At 43.2% G+C, this 21,649-nt stretch overlaps 1 protein-coding gene and 1 long non-coding RNA gene across 3 annotated transcripts in view; one reads left to right on the top strand and one right to left on the bottom strand.

Annotated features, from left to right (window-relative positions):
• Positions 1-21,649, bottom strand: part of LOC141935988 (kinesin-like protein KIF20B) — a 51,331-nt gene that overhangs the window by 1,695 nt on the left and 27,987 nt on the right. The gene's annotated exons all lie outside the window — the stretch shown is intronic.
• LOC141935991 (uncharacterized) lies at positions 3,696-8,921 on the top strand. 2 transcript variants are annotated; one of them, XR_012626676.1, is made up of 6 exons: positions 3,696-3,755; positions 4,196-4,238; positions 4,806-4,866; positions 6,004-6,140; positions 7,150-7,302; positions 8,360-8,921. It is a non-coding gene; the product is annotated as an uncharacterized LOC141935991 (long non-coding RNA). The 2 variants fall into 2 exon arrangements; XR_012626677.1 differs by lacking the exons at positions 3,696-3,755; positions 4,196-4,238 and adding an exon at positions 4,286-4,318.

The following is a 21,649-nucleotide window of genomic DNA, read 5'->3' as shown; positions in this document are numbered from 1 at the left end:
GAATGGAGATGGAAACCACCATTGCTAATGCTTCGGTATGACTCTTTGTTAGTGACTCTATAAAACCCGTTGGGTCTGTTCAGAGGATGTCTCCGTGCAGTACACAGGTACCCGTGTGCTTAGTGCTCCCAACGCGAGATGGCTGCCAAACTCCACCTTACTGTAGCTGCAGCACTCACAGAAATCTGTAGTATCACTTTGGAGTGCAGAGCTGGGATGGCCTAATCCTGCAGTGATAGTCAGGCTTGGGTTTAATACTAAACATACCTGCATGTTACTAAATGGACCCAGCTGGATTCTGAAACGTTTGTGTAAAGTACGGCTGGAGTCAGTTCTGAAGGTGGTGAAATGCATATGATTTTACTGCAGGGCAAACCAGTCTTAAGCTAATAAAATGTTTATGGAAATTTGGGATCGTGATGGGATGTTGTAGATCTCTCCGGGAGAACCTTACATGCGACACATTAGGTGTGGGCGTAAGTAGTTCTCCTTGTATCTAGTTTAGAAACCGACTGAAAAAGGAGAAGGAAGTCCCAAACACAAAGCAAAAACCTTGTGCTGGATTTTTAGCTTAATTTTTAAAGTAAGGGCATATTGAGTATGAATGAAAATTCTCGGGAAAGTGTACAATGCCATTGCTTTTCTGAATGTAAAATGGGGGATGGGCTGTATTAAAAGGGTTGTTGGACCAGTGGAAGTGGAAACCAGACATAACTGTGACCGTTATCCAGCTCACAGGTATTACTGCGTATTAGTAAAACTAGCTAGATTTTTCTGTAGTGGGGCAGAGCAGAAGGCTGGAGTAGAGCCATGGCAAAATGTTCTTTAAGGCTCCTGAGCACCCCTTGCTGCAAACCACGTCTGTAAGCCGAAGAGGCACCTACTGCATTTTAAACTGCTCCGAGGGGCTTTACTGCAAGACTTCACAATGCCATGTGATATAAGGGTGTGGCTTTCAGCTGGTGACCATTTTCCATATAGTAATTGCTGTTTGGCAGTGCTAGTGACTTGTACTGTTGATGTTCATCATCCTGAGCTGTTGTGGTTTGTTTGGTTTGGGTTCTTTTTGAGGAGGTGTGCAGGAGAGTTGGGAAGATGACTCTGGACCAAAAGAGAACTGAATATGTGAAAGCAAATCATACTGAGAACTATGCAGAAACACTAGCACTGAGGGAAAGAGCTGAAACCTGGGAAGGTCAGCTGGCTGCACCTGAAGAACAGCGCAGAAGGGAAAAAACCAAAAGAGAAGAGTTCAGTGGGCAAATAAAAACCTTGAATCTCCAGCTCTCTGCTCTGAAGAAAGGGCTTCTGGCTGAGGTGCAGAACTCCAGCAGTGTCGAGCTGACCATCAGGAGATTGTTTCTGAACTGGACAAACAGAAACTATCAATAGGGAACAAGAAGAAAAGGTGATTCAGCTAAATAGCGAAGTAGAAGGTGCTAAACAAAATATAATTTATAAAGTGCCACTAATTCAAACAATGCAGTCCAAAGCAGGTGAGTTGTATAAATGACACTTGGAGTCTTACGCTACGGATATTGATTCCGTTGATCTAAAGGATTCCTGAGACTCTCAGAAAGATGAGCTGGAGAGAGCTGAACTGAGTCCTGTGTGCATGGAGCCCCAGACTGCTTCCACAGCAGCTCTGGGACAGGAGAGCTCCTTTCACTGCAGTGTTGGAAGCATTTGGGAAGGATGCCAAAACATTGTTAAGGCTTCTCACAAACAAGTCAGCAGATTCAAGAACTACTTCGACGAGTTGAAGACGTAAAGAAGGGACTTGATGATGCTGAGGATTGCAATAAACAACTAAAAATAAAGTTAAATGAGACTGCAAATCAAGATCATCAGTCCACCAAGGAAGAAGATCTTATGAACCAGTTACAAGAGCACATCCAGAAGAAACCCCAGGATTTTGGAAAACAGGCTGCAGAGGATCACAGAGTAATTGCACCGTTTGAAGAGGAAGTTACCGGCTCCGAGGGAGAAACAAGAGAGCTTGAATGGCTCTTGGAGGCTTTTAGAGCTAAAGCTGAGAGCATAGCAAAGTTAGAAGAAGTAGCTAAAGACAAAGAATCTATTCTTTTGAATCTGGAAAGGAATACAGTAGCTCTGCAAGAGGAACGTGCCAATTCAGACAAAAACCTGAAGGAATTAAATGATCAGGAAGCAAATCTAAAGGAGGGGGTTGTGTCCTTGGTGAACAGCTTGGAGAACATGAAACACACTCTTCAAGGAAAAGAGAAGAATGAGGATGAGCAAATACAATCTCTAGAATTGTAAGTAAATAACGAGAGAATTCCTAGCCCTTTGAGAACAGACTCAAGTTAGAACTACCTTCTGTGAACATCCGTTTATTTTGACATCACACACTTGCATGTTTGTCAACTTTACCAACCAAACTGCTTAAGAACTTTTAGTGCCCTACTGGATTTCTGTCTTTGCATATTTTGCTAGCTCTGTTTTCCTCACCTGTTTGTGTATTCTTTCAGAAATATGGCTCTAAATCCTGCAGAACTGTCGTAGGGGGAAACAGGAAAGGATGAATTATTTGGGGATTTCTAATAGCATTATGGTACATACCCTTTTTGGAGGAAATGGCATAGTTTAATGTTTATCCTGTAACTCGTATAAAAGCTGGCAATGTTTTCTTTAGAAAGGACTGGATGGTAAAAAGGGGAAGAAGAAAGGGAAAAAAAAGCCTAGTAATGAAACAGTAATCAGGTGGGTTTGGTAATAGCTGTTCTAGGGGAGCACAGTGTAGTGTAGGAACGTGAAGGTAATGGGTGTAGGAGAGTAGAACTTCCCCAGCCCCCTCGACTTTTTAAACCTTTAAGAAATAAGAGATTAAATGTATCTGAGAGATTATATTTGCTATGTGGCAAGAAACTGCAATCCTGTAAAAATGGCTTTAAGATGCTGTGTAGCCCTTCTGACTGGGGTTTCTTCAGTTCCAACATCTGCGGGCGCCTGCATGTGCTCTAAAATACAATTTGGCGTGAAGGTCTGGGGCACTTGGAAAGGTTTTCCTTTTGTGAGACCTTATTTTGTACTGTTAATTACAGAGTTTAAGAAATCTTCTATTAGGTAATTGCGAAGTGAAAATCCAAGATGACTTACTGTAAGCTTTTTAAAAGAAATACGACCACTGAAAAATAAACCCATTAAACTTCTTAATGACTTCGTAGCACTTCATAACAACGGGACTTGTTACAATGTTGTTGGTTTTTCTACTTTCTTTTGATTTTTATTTATTTTGATCCTTACAAGGTCTGGGATGTAAATGTCAAGTTTATACTTAATTGATATTAACCTTGTCCCTTTTGTTACTGTGTAAGGACACCTCATGATAGAAACGGTTACTGTGCTTAAAAACAAGAATTTTAAAAAATTGCACGGTTCAAGAGTGAATCTGAGCGGTTTGTTACTTGAGGATCATATAATAAGTAGCTGAAGTCCCAAAGTAAAATTACAACGCTTGTCATTTAGCTGATAGATCTGGGATTCTGTTCACGCATAAAACCGGCCATCAAAGAGCCTGAGTTAATGTGTAAAAGCTGCTTCTTTGAGACGTGTAACACTCATGTTATTTCTGTCTCTTCATTTCTAACACAAGGCTACGTAAAGATCTTTCTGAGAGCTCTGCCCTCGTACAGAGCTTGGAAAAAGGTTTGCAGAGGAAAGAGGAAGAACATGGAGATTTGAGAGAGAAACTTTCCGATGCCAAGAAACAAATTCAGCAAGTACAAAACCAGGTTTGTAACCCCAGGCCAAATGTTCCTTCTGCAAGTGTGTGTGGGGTTCTGTTGGTAAAAGCTGTTTTCACAAGTCTCAAGCCCCAGCTGTTAGAAGTGGTTCATAACAAGGCTGCGTTCAGCGATCCATTTAGAGTGAGAGTGAGTCTGAAGTTCCATTGCCATTGAGCTGTGAGCTAAAGCCCGGAGGTCAAAACAGGGGTTAGTGCTGACATTGAAGGGGGGAGTAAATTGTATTAATACCCTTGAAAAAGGCTTGTCAGAAGTCGGCTTGTTCCCTAGGAAGGATGTACAGTACAGTGCACTTCTAGCCCCTGGAATTTAGCAAAGATGCTTGCAAAAACGTGATCCTTGATGAAAGTATGTTTTTGCTTGGATAACTTGCAGAGATTGTAAAAGGCTGATAGCTAAAGGTTAGCTTTGCTTGTGCATCGTTACAGGTGTGCAGAGTGCAATCCGAGGAGAAATCCCTGAGGAACAAAGGTAATGAACTTCAGAAAATGACAAACCAGTTTAGTAAAGAATTAGAGATCAAACAGCGCACAGTCCTGCAATTTAAAAAGGTATTCTATTCTTTTAAATTTTACTTGCTTTTAATTTTTTAGCTAATCCAGTAATGAGGCAAATGTTCCAACCAACAGGAGAAAGCTTACAGAAATTGGGGTAAAAACAGGAGTAGCCAGCTGAAGTTAGTCTTAACGGATGAATGAAAGATGTTTACAGAACTTCTCACTGCAGGACCTTGGCAAATTGTTTTAAATAGAGTAATCTGCCTAGTAAATACATACTTAATACCTGCAGGCACCCTGATTCTGATGAGTGACACTTAGATATGTCAGAGTAATGTCTTCTAAACACTGTTTTAGTCAGCTTGAATGCTCCTTTCACTATATGAAAACCTTTTAATTCTCAACTGTTTGTCTTTAAATACTTCATTTAATACTTATTGAGGCTCTGAATGAAAAGCTACTAATATGTATCATGTATGTTTGTTTCTTTCAACATGTTTTTGACATGTTTTCTTTAATTTGCTTTCAGTGTGGTGTTTAGGAGCAGCTGAATAATGAGAAGCTGGAAGAAATCTCCAAACAGTACGAGAAAGCGTGTAAAGGTCAGAAAAAGCCCTTCTTGTGCCATTTTTTGGGTGTGCAATGGCAACATAATGAGTTGTGATGTTAACTAATTTGGAGAGTCTTGCAGATTTATATTTTAAAATCTGAGCAACTCCAACCTGGGCATTAAAATGTTACAGTCAGGAACTACTTTTTATTGAATCATTACTAGCAGGAATGTTTGAAAGCCAAGAAGCAGTCTCAGAATAAGAAACTTAAGCCCCAAAGAAAGGCTGGATTTGCTCTGTCAGTGTTAACTTACTCGATATTGGTATTTATTTGCCACTTTAGCTGGCCATGGTAACAACATCGAACGCTGACACATGAACTGGCACAGTACCAGTCTCTGCAGGTTTGATAAACACTCAGCAGTTGAACAATAGTTGGTTTTTCATATAATCAAGCCTTAGTCCGACGTTAACACTGACATGCTCACCTGAATCAAGTTGATGGGAATCACTTCAGAATTCTGCATTTGGAAAGTTCCGTAGAGATCCTCTATTTCTTTCTAACAGAGCTTTAGATCTCAGGCAATGGGGGAAGTTACTTGTGATGAAGGCACTTTGGGAGAGAATGGTGGGAACTAGGACGGGGGCTCATCTGTAACTTTATTCTCAGATCTGTGTGTGTTGAGGTTTGAGCTCAGCCGGCAGCCAGTCGCCACGTGGCAGCCGTTCACCTCCCGCCTCCCCTCCCCGGGGAAATAGGGGAGGGACAAAAAGAAGAGAATTTGTAGGTTGAATAAAGAATAGAATTGAATTCTGTAATTGAAGATCTGCAGATGGCATTAGAAGAACAAGAACAGACTCAGATTAAACAAGATCAAGTGCTTGAAGCCAGATTAGAAGAGACCAACACATTAGTTCGGGGTAATCTCTCCATGGAAAGGGAGCGAGGAGGCAAAAGTGTTTTGGATGTATTGTGATAGCTGCTTTAAATCTCTGTTTTGATTTGGTGAGTATTAGTTAGGCATTAATTTTATATAGGACATAACAAACTTCTAACAGTTAACGGCTTCTGCTGTCCCTTTGTGGTCACAGCTGATAAATCCAAGTCACGTTAGTAGAAGGATGTGAATGTGGTCAAATATGCATTTAAACTGTGTGTTATATAACCTCGTTTTGTGTGCTGACTAGAACTGGAAGCATGGAAGCAGAAATACAGAGAGCTGAATAACCAGAGCAATAGTGACTGGCAGCAAAAGGTGAGCAACACCACGGAAAAAACCAGAGATGAAAGTGAGGAATGAATAAAGCTGCAAAGAGACCTGAAGGTAAAACATGGTGATGTAATTCATACTTAAGTTTAAAACCATAACTTTCATGTAGGAGTCTAAATTTTTTTTGCGTCACTATCTTCAAGAGCTGGGGCATGATGTGGCAAGTTCTTAGAGTGCTGAAGGAAACCTCCTCTAAAAACTGCAGTGCGTCAGTCAGCAAAGTCTGGATGCGGTGTCGTTGTAATACACAGCATCACTGATGGCCCACAGCGGGGTGCACCCTTCACTGCGGTGTGCTGCCATGGACGGTGCTTCTCTAGCCGGGCTCCTCTTGCAGCTGTCCTGAACAGATGTCAGGAGCTGGATTGTTTCAGACCTTTTCCCCATCAGTTGCTTGGGCAAATAAATCAGACTCTTTAAAGATGTTGTGCTTGTGTGACCTGTAAGTCCTTCCTGTTAGGCTGAGGGTTTACCTCTTCATTCTCCTTGGATTAGAAAGCAGACTTTTTTCCCAGGCAGCTTTTCAGGTGCCTCCTGTCTTGTGTGGGAGAATGTCTGACAAGAGGTTTGGTTGTGGTAGAGAAGGAGGCAAAGTTGCTGTGGATTGAAGTAACATTCCTGGTTACGCACTGTCTCTGTTTCCCACTCAAACTGTGCTGCATTTTTGGCCTTTCAGTCTTGAAGTAGGATTCCTGACATGACCTGCAAGGCAGTATGAAAGACTGGGAATTTGTGACTAAAAAGGGTCTTTTGGCCATGACCTTTGGTGTAACTTTAATAGTGTTTGTGACTTACCCACAGCATTTTTAGAGGAAAAAAAGTCTGTTCCCTGAAGACGTGCCAGTCTGAATAATAAGTTCTGAAAGCTGCTAAACCATTTTTTTAAATGGAAAAGAACAAATGAGAATGTAATGCTTGCACTTGGGGATACGCTGGAGTAGAACTGTGCTAGTATTTCTGTTATCTTTTTGAAACTAATGTGCTTAATCTGGATTTTAAGACTTGTTTTTGTGTTGCTTAATCTCTGCCTATGGCTTTATTTCTGGTTCCACTGAAATGGGAGAATGAGGCAAAGTATCAAACTGATAGAAAGAACTGGCTGGAGGAAAAAATGAGACTCATAAGTCAAGTGAAAGAAGCTGAGAGCCATCGCAACAGAGAAATGAGAAGATTTGGGGAGGACAGAAAACGTTGTGTAGAGCAACAAGCAGAAATTGTAAGTGACTGGAGGTCTCGGCAGAGTCCTCTAGCGTAAGTCTTCAGTCCAGAGCAGATCTCGTGTCAGGTGTTAACAGTGTGGGCGCTTGAGGGGAGCTGGCCTTTGTCAAAGTCCCCCACGTTATCGCATGGCAAAGCCTCCGGGAGATCTTCTCCATGTGCAAAGGGAAGAACAGGAGTGTCACCAAATGAGAAAGCGTAACACCTAATGGAAGTGAAAGTGCCTGTTCCTTTCTATCCTGTCACCAGCACCGCCTTGCTGTGGATTCTTCAAACGTCGTCTTGTGTGTAAACCACCCATACGTAACCTATGCTTAAATGAATTGCCACTTAATGAAGCGGAGAAAACATACCTTGAAAAACAAGATTTGTTGCTTGGCTTTTCTGAAAAAAAGGGCAGGGGGGAGGGGGAGGAAACAGCCTATGAGGCTTTAGAAGGAAGAGAAGAAGCAAGCAGTAGTTGACAAGAAAAGCTTCTTTCCAGTAAAAATACTGGGTCGACATGCTGGTGGTTTTGCTCCCGTATCGCTTTCAAAGCAGAGTGACTGATAGTTAATAACAAGGTGGATACCTGGCCTGGTCACTGGGCTGTATCGAGGTTGTCATTTCCTGAGCATATGAAATTATTATACGAATCTGTGCAATCTAAAACTGTGCTTGCATCCAGAAGTAGTTAGCCATGACCTTCTGGCCCTGCAGTCAGTACGGGGGGTGTTAGGAGCTTGGGACTACTTTCACTTTGTCTGTGACTTTGCCTGCCTGAGACTTTCCAGTAATAAAATCAGAAAGTGGGCAAGCAGGAGTGGTGGTTCTTGACAAAAATTCTCTTCACAAAGAGTATAAATATAGATACAATTTTTCCTAATTTGAAGCATGGTTTGCTTTTGTATGTTTATGGTGAAACTAGTTCTGTGTGAGCTTTTTAAGATCTACATAGGCTCTCAAGTCTACTAAGGCCATAAGATAGTACTGACTGTGCCAAACTAAGCTGTCAGAACAGTTCAGATGGTTTGTAGAAGTGGTGTTCAATTCTAACCTGTTTTTCCCCCATTCAGGAAAGACTGGCTGCACAGCTGGTAGAAGAGGCCAGCAATCTTCCAAAGCGGCGTGAAGAGAGACATCAGTTAGTAGAAGCTTTGGAAGTACAGCTCAGACTTTGGCTTCTAACGCCGTGCAAAAAGATAAAGAAACAGCAGAACTGAAACAAGCTGCAGTGGAGGATTCAGGAAAGGTCCTCTCGCGTTCTCTCTCTCTTGATTCTGTGGGATTTTTTTGTAGTTGTTTTCTGTCGTTTTTCTTTTGTTATTCACTAATTCTGCAAAACACCACGTTTTGGCTCTATTTCAAACACGTTGAAATTGTTTGCAGCTAATATAAAAAAAGCTTTATGCTTTTCTGAAACTGAATTTGTAACAGTGACTGAAGTTCCAAAAAACTGGAGTTCAAAGAAACACTCGAGTCTATTTGATCATTTGGTTGCGATTTGATCGGACTGGAACTCTGAAACAACTATCACATCTGCTGCCTTTTTCGCAGAACCAAGAACTTATGAACAAACGGGAGGTGAACTTTTATAACCCTACATAAGTAGTGTAAAATAAAAAATGTTGCATGACATCTTCCCGGGCTGTTGTATGACCTTTCCTGGCTTGAGGCCGCTCGTACATGAAGTTGTTGGTTTTTGTTGGACAGCTGGCTGTTTGACCTGCAATTCTAAAACTGATGCCACTGAGTAACTGTAACGATGCTCATGCACATGTTAACTTCTTTTGCCAGTCCTGCAGTTTGTGGCAAGTTTTGCTGTGTTTATTAGGGTGAGGGAACTGATACAGAAGAACTAAGAACACAGCTGGCTGAGAAAGATGACTTTATAAAGGAATTGAAACAAGGCGTTACCCATAAAAGTCTTCAGTCTTTGGCAGAAGTACCTTTACCTGAAGGACGAGATAGAACAGATCAGTCTGTAACCAACGAGGTATGTTTGTTATATTTATAGAAAGTAGGTGCTAATGATGTGTTGTTAATAGCTCCTTTGTTTTGTTGTTTTCTCGGTATATATTTCAGCAACGCGGGGAATCTCCCCAAAGTTACTTTCTGTAGTTCTTTGTACTTTATCTATATCATTAGTTCATGCTGTCACAGCTCTGTCACTTTTGGAGCCTGAGCAGACAGCACCTCGTGATCCTGTCCTGCTTTGCAGTCATACCAGCTCACCTGAAGCAAGGGCTCCAAGTCATGCAGACATGCCCCAGACTGTTTAAATTCCACCCCAAGCCTTGTTTTATTTATGGGTTACTTCACACAGGTTCCAGCTCTGCTGGTTCCTGAGTCCTTCCCAAAGTATCTAACTCTTCCCAGGCTTTAGGAGAGGAGCCTGAAGGCCTCACTCAGGGCTGAGAATCATCTCAGACTGGCAAGTGTGTAAGACTGCAATGCCTAAAGCATAGGTGAAGATGTAGCCTGTGATATCCACAGGCATGTTGCCACGTCCCGTTCCTCAAACCCTTCATCAAACTCAGGACGTGCGCAGAAGTCAGCTCCTCCTACAGAAATCTAAATGTGTAGTAAAATAGGACATGGCCTTGACAAATAGAGGCAAAACTAACATCTCTTCATTCAGTACATCAACCACTTAGCACCGACAATTGCATGGTAAAGAGAGCTTTTTATTTTCCTTTAGTTATTACTCCCAGTTTCTGACAGCAACTAGGTTTGGTCACACTGTATGTAAGGAAGAACCACTCCGTTTTACAGGTAACTATTTTAGAATGTCAGTTTGATCATGTATTGACAGACAGGGTGTACACTAGGAAAAATGTTTTGTCAAAAACTTGCCTGGAGAAAGCAGTAGTTCTGCTTGGCCAGCGAACTGAAATTCCAGTGAGGAACGGAGCGTTTCTGTTTCTGATGACTCTGAGCGACTGCAGTAACTCCAATACTGTTAAAGCCTTGAGAGTTGCCCAGGCAGTAGACCTGATGCAGAGTCGTGAAATGTGTTTCAACATTATAATGAAGTTTTTATGACTTGCAAAGAGTTTTTTACAGGCAAACTGGAAATATCCACCCAAACCAGTTAGAGAAATGACTTTCCCTCAGTAACTTTCTAGTTTGCATTCTTCAGTTTGGGGAATGTTTGTGTTAAAAGCTCCCTTACAGACAGTACTCAATCCTCCAGTCAAGTACAAATTCGTGCGTGCAACAAGTCGGTTCTTATGGGAAAGACACTGGATTTGTGACATAAATTGTGAGCTCACTGTATAATTGAGCAGGAAGGGAACATGGGATGTGAGAAAGACATCTGTTTATACAAAAACCATTTGATCCTAATAAAAAAAAATAGTAAGAGAAGTTACTAAAAAAACCAAACACTTCCCTAGCACTGCTATTTAAAAATTACCCCATCAGGCCAGGTTCTCAGTAATTCCCCAGATCTACCACTGAGTACCTAGTACTCCAGGCTGCTTTATTCCAACCGCATCACTGGGTTATGTTTCTTCCCGCTAAAATCAACAGGAGCTTTGTCACTGTCCTCACAGAGAGCAAGATTAAGTATGAAGTATTCCCACTCATTCCCTGACCTCCTCAGAATCTTGTACCTGTGGAAATTTAACCACAATGTTCAAATTGAACCCCCAATGACCATGACCTTTACACTGAATTAGGATCTGCAGAATCTTACAGGTCATAAACGGTGCAGCTTTTCCATTTTTTTGTAGTTTTTCAAATCTATCCAGACAGCTGCCTACAGATGCTTGCTTCTGCACTGCCACCAGCGCTTCTGCCGAGTTTTTTTGCTGGTCTAGGCAATGCACTTTTCAGCTGGCTCCTTCTTCTCTGCACACAATTACTCCCATTAATCTTTAGGAAAACTGGACTCTCAATCCAGAGCTGCAGCAAGACAACCAGACACCCTTAACAACTTCACTCCCTTTGAGAGACTTGAGCTTGCAGATGAGGTCCAAATTTTTCAGCATCACAGGACCACAGGGATGAACTTGGCAATATCTGAAGGTCAGTTTAGCCCTGTATCGTTCTCCACCACTGAGCGATAGTGAACGCTGGGGGACGGGGTACGGGTACAGACGGAGTCTTCTTACATTCCGAAAAATTGTCATGAGCAACAACTCACAGACTTCTAGCTTTAAAGTTTGCATTCATTTAATCACATCTAATACCCTTACCCTGCGTCAACTTGTCTTACTCCTTCTTTTGGCTTATCTGTCTGGCCTCCAAAAGGTTCGATGGCAAGACTAATTATGACATATGAAAAAGCACTTTATTTTAAATTGGCTGCCTGATGATTACATTAGCTGTCCCTCCCCTTCTGGTACTATGAGGAACCATGAATAATCATTTTGTGTTCATTTTTTTCCGCTTAGAGTCTTACAACTCAGATATTCCTGATGTGGAAGTCAGAGTTTTTGCAGTTTCCACAAATTTGTACTGAAATTCTTTGGAAAGCGGCTTGTTTGGCACCATCCTTCTAGTACCATGCTGCCCTCAGAAGTTTATTACACATTACACCTCTCAGTCCCACAATATCATCCTGGAGTTTCTTTAGACTTGAATACACCCAGCCTTGTCAGTTTGTTACTTTGAGTTTACTCCTCTGTCCTAAAATGCCTTTTATTGACCCCTCAGCTTAGGACTAGTATGAGGCTCTATTGCCTGTAAACAAGAACCAGCTTACTTTGAAAACTTCTTTATCGCTTTTGTGTTGAATATTGCTATAACCGACTTTTCTTTTGCCCCCCTACAGCCTAATTCCTCAACAGGCCCTTTCTATATAATCCGCCAGTTCTCTCTCTGGCAAGTGCCTGGCTTTTAAAGATATATTTTGAAGGCTTTAAAAAACAAAATAGCTTTTATGTTAGCAAGGTAATCCTCTGAATCTGTTTCAGCCTGGGTCCTTGGGGCTTTCTATGTCACGAACTTATGCAGAGTTCTTGTGCTCCTCGTTTGGGTAGGAGATCCACTTTTTGAAGGGTGGCACTTCTAAGTAAGCCTTTGCCTTTGCTTGCCCCAGCGTGGACACGAGCATCGAAAAACCCCAAATCGATCACTCGACGTGGTGTGGACAGTGTTGCAGCATCTCCCGGATGCTGGGAGAAGGGAACCGCAGAGCTCCTTCAAAATAAAACCAGCTGGGGTTGACAAACTTTCTTTTAAGCTAACGTACGCCCACCTAGTGGCTCTCTTGCGTTGGGGAAAACGCAGCGTCTCCAGCAAATGGGGAAGTTAACGATGAAACTCGCATTTAAAGAGGGTAAATCAGATGTTTACTAAGTTGGCGTAACCGCTCAGTAGGTTTAGAAACGAGGATTTTGAATTCTTGTTTCGCTGTTGTAACATTTAACCAGAAACCAGGAACAGTTAAACTGCGTAACCCTCATTTTGTTTATAGCTGCCCAGTGTAGGGTTTTTTCATCACCCTTTTGGTTGTGTCACTAGGCTCTGTAGGAGAGACAATAGCTAGATACAGAAAGGCATTTAAAAATCATTCTGTTAGCTGTACTTAATGAATACCATAAAACCCCCCAAGATTCGTCGTGAGATTCTGTGTGTGTACAGTATACAACTATAGGTGAATGTGTGTATGTATATAAATGAAAAAACCACACAGAGCCCACAGGTTACGTTGCTTCAGACTTTCTTAATTGTGTCTCCAAGCATAGCACTATATCCTTAAGGCCTCAGGAAAACTCTAAAGAAAACTACACAGCAGCATCGTAAGTTGTTTAACTATAATTGGCACTGACAGTCCAGAGTCTCCTGACTTAAAAGCTGGTTGGCAGCTCACAGCAGCTGGATTATAAATTAAAAGGATGTGAGCTTGATAAATCGCTGCCTTTTAGGATTCTCAGAATAAGCTGGAATTCAAAGCCAAGTATGAACAGCCCAAAGAAAGAGTGGACTCTTTCCACTGTTCAAACTACAGTTAAGGTATTTTAAATATTTAAATCTAGAAAAAATAAAAATTAAATCTTGTTCTACACCGTTGCACTCAATGGAATTTATTTCCAGAACGGTGAAATATTCAAAAGGTAATGTGATATAAAAATCTTCAGCCTCCCTGGCAAGTTTCCAGGTAATGTCCAGGTCAGGTCAGGTGTGACCAGAGACTTTACAGTTTGATGTCGGACGTCTGGTTGGTTCCAGTGCTGAAAAATGCTCTAGGACTTTCACAGAAGCTACCATCAATTCCAGTATTTTCCGACAATATTCGCAGAGAAATAAAAATCTGAGCAGTGCCTGCGAGGGGACTGTCTCCCATCTTTCCGAGCCCTCTGGTGAGTACTGAGACACCGGCAGTGGGACAGAAGGAAACCTGCTCCGTAGCTCTGTTTCACATCCTTGGGGAAAGAAAACTTTGGTGTCAGCGTTGTTGGGGCACTGGCCACGTTCAGAAGCACTAAGAACGCCAAACCTCTTTAATTGCTGTTGTGCAGATGTGCAGAGGATATTCTGCCGTTTCAGAATCCATTTAAAGCGTCTGCCTACAAAGCAGACGGGAAAGCATTGTGTAACAACGGAGCAGTACTGCAGGACAGGACCCTCCATCTCCCTCGGCCCTTCCCTCCTGCCCGTCCTTTCCTCCCTTTTGTTTCCCTGACATTCCCCTCTTCTCCCACCAACCGTTTGTGGCATTACTTTTTTCAGCAGTTCCCATCTGCTCCTTCCCTCCGGAGGTTGGCTGTGTTGCCGAGAACTGCGGTTTCGCGGAGTGATGAAAGGTTCGGCTTTGTCCCACGGGGTCCAGGTTTTTAGAGATAAAGTGGGAGCAGAAAGCAATAGTTCTGGAGGGAATGAGGGGAAAAACAAGCAAAGAGATACAATCCCTTATGCGCGTTTTACATCACTCTGCACTCAGCAATATTGGCCTAAAGCTGACTTAATTCAGTTTACACCAGTGAAATTGCTGATATTCAAACTCACCTAAGTGAGGACAGAACGTGCTTCAGGATCCATTTTTTCATATTCATTGCATATCTGCATGTTAAAACCTTGTGGCATGTGTGTCTCAAAGTGGTTTACAAAAAACCAGAAAGCAATTGGGTATGTTTTCTCTACAATTAATATTCTGTTTCCCCTAATGCTTATTCCTGCAGTATCAGATACTGTAATTTTGGATTTAAATAATATTCCAACTTTTGTAAGGCAGAAAGCTGAACGAGAACAAACAGCACCTTTCAAGAAAAGAGACCTTTTAGGCGCCAGAATGCCTTGTTTGGAGGATCCTACTGGGCAGGCATTGCAGCTACTTGATAACATGGACTGAAATGAAGTCTTTCTAGACAGCTTACTACAATTAGATTGACAATCATATTATGTCTAGGTTTTCTACAGAGACTTTTGTCTAAACTTCAGAGGACGTCTGCTTCCTTTCAAAGTATTTCCACTACCTACAGATCAACCTGTCGAGAGTGCAGAAATGCTACACACCCTCTTTTCCTGCTCCAGGCTATAGGACAGTTCACACTGACAAAAAAAGCTGATGCTTCTATTACAGTGTATTACAACTGCAGGAATAGCCGCTCCAGGAATACATATGCTGGGGCTTGCTAGCATTCCAGTGAAACAGAAGTTAAAAAACATTAAGGGCTCCTGTGTTACAGCTACCTAAAATAAGTTAGAAGGGGAAGAAAAGCAACTGTCTGGGGCGGTGCTATAAAGTAAAACGTGGAAAAAAGGCCCTCTTTCCCCTTTTCAAATTTAGCCAAAGGAATAAATGGCATAATCTTGGCAGGACTCTGCCCTCGTTCCTCATCCGTCAGATTTGTGACAGTTTCAAAAAGACATTCGTGAGGAAACTAACTCGCTGTTAATAGGAACTGTGTAAAGCTTTAGGGCAGAGAGCATATTATTTGCAATTTAAAGTCATTTTCTAACCAGAATTTGTGCCAAATGCTTTTTGTAAATTATGCTGTCCCTCTTGTAAAATAATCCTAAAAGAAATTTCTAAACATCAGAAGTTAAACAGTTATATACTACGGTACTGATTCAATAAAGCAGTAAAAAATTAAATACTCTGGTAAATAACATTGTTCGGGGCCTGGTCTTCTTTCCCATCCTTTAGTAAATCTTCATTAAAAATAAGTGTATAAAATAGGGCATTAATTTGGATGAGTGGTATTTATATATGTATGGGGAGAGGAGAAGAAATCACAACAGTGAGAAACTGTCCCTTTGCTGCAAACAGTTGTCACTCCTAGAAATGGGAATTAAAATGTTCATCGTCCTTCTCCTTCCACCACACTTACCCAAACAAGGGCTACTGAGAGATGAGCGAGATACGTCTCTTGAATGCACAACACAATCAAGTGCTATGTCAGAGGAAGGGGAAGAAATTAAAACAAGGTGGAATTCACGGGAGGCAGCGCCTACTTCGAGGCCGAGAGAGGCAGCTTACCCCCTACAGCTGTTCCGACCTGATGGAATTATGCATTGTGTTAAAGGCTAGAAGTAGCTAAACCTAGCTTTTTAAAACGGAAGATTGACTGAAGGGTTTGCTCACCGAGGATCCTGTCTGGTGTAAGACAAGACAAGCCATGTTTCAGAGAGCGCGTAGGGGAGTAACTAGTTTTGATTTAGCTGTGAGAAGCTTTCAGGTGCAAACTCTTCTGGCAGACCTGAAGTTATCAGATACACTGCTTGATTTGATAAAAATATTGTATTCCCCTGTAAATCTTGCCTTATCAGAAAAACCCAAAATATTCAGCTCAGACTTTATCACGAGTCACAGCAAAATCCAAGACCAGCACAGGTTAGAAACAGTTGTTCTTAGTACAATGTAGTAATACTGACCAATGAGAGTGTCAGAGAGGAAAAGCAGCTAGCAGCTGTGGGCAAGGGGGCAGTGAGAACTCTGGTACCCAATTCGCATGTGGGGAACAAAAGGACCCTTCATTTCTTTTGGAGAGGCAGGGCTCAGCGAGAAAAACGGGTCTTTAGTTCCTATGTCTGACTTTGGTGTTGAATAAGAGAGAATAACGTGGACATTGAATGCGTCTGGGTTATTTTGATTTTCTCTTTTACTCATGTCATGTCACAAAGGGAAAAACCTGATGGCAAATTTGTGTTTTCCTTGAGACCTTCAGCAGCTCAGTGCTGGAACAGGTTAACATTTCCCGCTGAGCGGCTGTTCAGCCCCGCTCTCCTCGAGCAGCAAACAGGCATTTGTACTGCGGGAATGGCTGTACCGGGTAACCCGCCCAGTAAGATGGCACTGCCACGAAATACAAAGAAACTGCTGAGGAGTTGGGTTGGGTTGTTGGGGGTTTTGCACTTAGAAGAGATTGTCCACCTTCTTTCAGCGCCTCCCAGCAGCCACAACAGCTGAGACACGTGGAGTTTGCTGCCAGGGAGTGAGCAGTTGCCAAGGTAAGAGCGATACTGAGCCGAGGTCAAAATGCCCCAAACTTTAGTCAACTTGATATGCCCCACATTCATTCCTGTTAAGAGGCTTCGTGGCCGATTTACGTGTGGTAAAAACAAGCGGACACCTGAAACGAAGAGGTGGAGAAATTTAACCTTGAAGACAATCGTTTTGGTACCTTGGCCACGCAGAACTTTTAAATGGAGGCATGTAATTTGTAAAATACATGATTAGTCTACCATGCCCTTATTAAGGAAAGGATAACAAGCTTTCTCTTTGGAAAATAAGCAAATTTGAGTAGGTAAATGTCTAAAATAATGGGGCGATTTTATGGCAATACACATTTAAAACTAGATTGCTAAAAGCTCTGAAACGTATTCATAATGAAGATGAATTTGCATGTCCCAAAGTTAAGATTTCTGTGATTCTCTGCCTCACTAGTAAATACAATTGAGCGTTTAAATCTTAGGCAAAGGAAGGGAAGAAAACAGACCCATTTCCCTTAGGTCTTACTGAGCAAGAGGGAGCCACGCGACCCCAAGTGCTCTCTAAAGCACAAGCGCACCCCAGAGCATATCCTAAAGGGCCCAATACACCTCGTGAGAGCGGAGAGAAGCCGAAAGATCCAAACCCCACCAGCCAACTCCTGAACAGCTAAGGGCGAGCCCTCCTTCTGGAAAGGAGGGAGGGGCGCGGCGGGGGCAGCCAGCAGACCCGCCCTCAGGGGGGAGCTCTGAGCTGGCGGCGCTTCCCCCCCCGCCCGCCCCCAAGGCGCTGAGGCAGCGGCGCGGTCGCTGCACGCGCACTAACGGTATCCTTTCGCCCAGCCGTCGCCTGTTTTCAACGCGCTCGCGTGCCGCGTCCTGCCCTTTGCCTTGCTATGATTGGCTGGTGTCACCTGTCAATTGTAGCCGTGCCCGCCCTGGCCGCCTGGTGATTGGCTAGACGGGGCAGAGCGAGGGAAAGCGGTGGCCGCGGGGCGGGGCGAGGCGAGTGTGGCGGCTGGCGGAGGGATCGGTGGGGTTGGTGCGGCGGCCTCCTGTGGCGGTGTGGCGGGGGGCGCTTGAGGGGAGAGCGGGGTCTCTGAGGACAGAGGTGGCTTCGGGCCCTGGCTGTGCTGTGGGGAAGGGCGGAGACAGTGTCGGGGACGAGGGCGTGTGGAGACGGGACTGCGAGGAGACGGGGCCGTGAGGAGACGGGACTGCGAGGAGACGGGACTGCGAGGAGACGGGACTGCGAGGAGACGGGACTGCGAGGAGACGGGACTGCGAGGAGACGGGGCCGTGAGGAGACGGGGCCGCGGCGGCCACCCTCGGCGTGCAAGTCGGCGAGAATAGCACAGGGTATTTCCGCGCCTGCTGTTCCTCTCTCTTTTCTCTTCCTGCCCTACATGCCGTCTGGCCTCCTCAGGTGGCGTTTTTGCCCCGGGGCTTGTCCTGCTTCGCTTGCTTCCTCCACTGGTCTCTTATCCGAACTCTTCAAGTCTTTTTTCTTGAGGGGGCGGTGTGGCCACCCTCATCAACTCCCACAATTTTAATCTGGTGTCCCCTTGCTGCTCTGACAGGTCCCGTTTGTCTTGGCGGGATGTTTGAACTCCCTGAGACAAAGGGAAAATTAATTGATCTCTCCCTTGCCGCAAGGTTGTTGTGGTCTGTTTCCATACCTTCTTCTGCCTGTAACTGCAGAGAGAATTCCTGATAACATAATCTTCGTGCAGTTTGTGGGCTGTGAAACCTTGCTGAAAGGAGATGGGAGGCCATTTGGAGCAGATAAGAGTGATGCTGTTTCTGCCGTTGCCTGTCGGGGATTTTTTTGTGCTTTGCCCTGTTTACTTTCTGGAATCTCATTTTGATGAAGCCAGGGGTTGTCTGAGGTTTGGCTTTTTTAACGGCCGGAGCAGTTGCTTTCACGGATTTGTTATAAATGCCGAGGCAGAGCCGCAAATCTCTTTTTATAAATTTATTTGCAGTAAGAACAAGCAAAAAGGCTAGGCACGCCGGGGGGCAGGGGGGGCTTCCTGCTCCGCACCGACGAGCACCGGGTGGTGCTGCCTCACTCCCTTTTATAGTCCCATCCCCACACGCGCAGCAGGGTCCCTCAAACTTCCCCGGGCTTTCTGGGGTTGCCGGGGCTCCTGGCAGGGTTCCTCCGATCATATTTCACCTGCACAATCCGCTGTTGCTGGGGGCTTCTGACGGGGGTCCCGCCAGTAATTTTCCACCTGCTTAGCATCAGTCACTGAGGGAAAAAACCTCCAAACCCCTTTTAACAATAAAACCATGATAAATCTCCTTTAACTTATGTACATGATAAACACTAACAAAGTCACCATATTTTAGCACGAATCACCACCATATTCTTCACAATCCCTCGCCTTTTGTTTTATCAAATTGATTCGTGTTTGGGTTTCAAAACGGGCTAAGGTTTGTTGTACGGGATTTGGGTGTTTTGTTTTCTTTAGTTTAACCATCATTAGTGGGTGTACCTTTTCTCCTCTGGCCAACTCAGGATCTATTGGTATTGCAGAGATTTGCATCCCTTGAACGAGTGAATGAATCAATCTAATAAAACATGGAATCATACATGGTATAAACATTAGGGCAGCAAATGCCACAACAGGTAAAATAAAAGCTGTTTTTACAATACCAGGACCCAGTGTCATTTTTCCATTCACAAGTTCGATTATAAAAACTGTTTCCTCGTAGTTTGGCATATTCAGTTTCATTTTTGTCTGACCAGAACCCCTTGAATCCTTTGCTGCGTCCTTGTTCGTTAAGCCACAACCATATATAGATACCTCTATCTTTGTTAATTAACTTATGTGTAAGTGTCCATTGACACTTACTCTCTCCCACATCAACTCCTCCTTTCTGAGTTCGGTTCAGACAAAATTTACCCTTGTTAGGGAATTGAACTGGCCATTTTTCACTATCTTCCCAGGCAGTATTATTAACATCACTATAGTTACTTACAATTTGTGCTGGGGAAGGGGCACAGAGACCCACGGCCAACTTGACAATCCCAGAGGTCCCCCACAAACCCAGCAGTGACTTAAATTGAAAGTTTTACTTATAGTTTTTGCTAACGGAACAAACTCATTCTCTTCAAAGGGGTCACATAAGCTGGTAGTGTTTTGACCCTTTTTAGCCATCACGAGGCCAACACACAACATGAGGGAAAAAGCCAGTCGCCATCGTGAGGTCCGGTATGGCACATTTTTCTGTTTACCCCTGGACCCATTGGGTTGCTGCCAACGGTCGGGTTTGTGTCTTCTTAACAGCAAAAATGGAGGCCAACCCGGTCTTGCCCTCACTTGGACTTACTCTCAGCTTTTCCCTCACTCTCTTACTTCCCTTTTTTTTCAGTTTCTTTGTTCAACTATACAAACTGACTTATGTTTTCATGCAAAACAGTCTAAAACCGAAAAAAACCTGTGAATGCTACAACCTTTTAACATATATACATACACACAGGGTTCATGTGGACGATTCAGGATCTTTACTACTGTTGATGTCGCTCTGTCTGCCTCGATAAGTCCAGTCCTATTTTAACTCCGTCGCATTCGGAGCTTCAAATCTCCAGGCGTTGACTCGATCTTCCAATCTGAATCACCTGTGACTGGTCCTTTCACCCTGGAAATACGAGTCCATCCTCTTTCAGCAGTTCTTACAGCTGTCTCCGTAGTCAACACCACCAGGAATGGTCCTCCCCATCTAGGAGATAAGCTTTCCTCCTTCCAGATTTTAATCATTACTTTATCTCCAGGTTGTATTTTATGCACTGCAAATCCTAAAGGAGTCGTCTGGGCCAATATTCCCTTCATTCTTAATTCTTTTAGATTTTTCTCAATAGTTTTAATATATTGTTGAATCGTTACGTCTTCTATCAGTGGATGCCCCAGAGGCATACCTTGGGAATATGGCATTCCGTATAACATTTCAAAAGGTGAGAGGCCTGTCTCTGAGTTTGGCATAGTCCTAATATGAAGTAGGGCTAAGGGTAGGCATTTAATCCATGAGAGTTTGGTTTCTATCATTAATTTAGATAACTGTTGTTTCAAGGTCTGATTCATTCGCTCTACCCGTCCAGAACTTTGTGGATGCCACGGAGTGTGATATTCCCAAGTGATGCCTAGGGCTTCTGTAATTAATTTTATAATTTTAGATGTAAAATGAGTACCCTGATCCGAATCAAATACTTTTACAATTCCAAATCGTGGTATAATTTGTTCTAGCAATATTTTAGCTACTGATTGAGCAGTCGCTCTGGTGGTAGGAAATGCCTCTACCCAGTGAGTTAACTGATCCACCATTACTAGTAGGTATCTGCATCTCCCAACTTTCGGTAGTTCTGTAAAATCTACCTGGATCCTCTCAAAAGGTCGATAAGCTGTTTTCCTTCCACCAGCTGCGGCCTGTCTCATAGTTCTTTTGTTAATTTTTTGACATGTTAAACAACCGTAAGTAGCTTGTTTCGCAATTTCATATATTCCAATACAGCCAAAATGCCTTAGGAAATGATCACTTAAAGCCTTAGTGCCCCAATGAGTGCTTTGGTGTAATCTATTTATTATTCTTCTAGTATATCCTTTAGGTAGTATCTCCCTCTTGTCTGGAAGAATCCATTTCCCATCTATCATAGTAGCCCCTAACTTCTGAATCTCGGTTAGTTCTTGAGGGTTATATACCTTTTTCCCATAATCTACCCCCTGTTCAATTACATATAGCTTTATTGGTTCCCTTAAAGCTGCCTTTTTTGCCTCTTCATCTGCTAGATTATTACCTCTAGTTTGATATCCTGTTCCTTTTTGATGTCCTTTTATGTGCACTAGGGCTATTTCTTCAGGACCTCTCAATGCCTGCAATACTTGAACTATCAATTCTTGATGCACCAGATCTTTTCCCTGAGTATTAATCATTCCTCTTTCTTCCCAGATCTTTCCAAAGGTGTGAACCACCCCAAAGGCACA

Source organism: Strix uralensis, chromosome 30 (genome assembly GCF_047716275.1).
Source record: "Strix uralensis isolate ZFMK-TIS-50842 chromosome 30, bStrUra1, whole genome shotgun sequence".
Lineage (NCBI taxonomy): Eukaryota > Metazoa > Chordata > Aves > Strigiformes > Strigidae > Strix > Strix uralensis.
The sequence above is the reverse complement of the archived record's forward strand: the minus strand, read 5'-3'. Positions and strand labels throughout refer to the sequence as shown.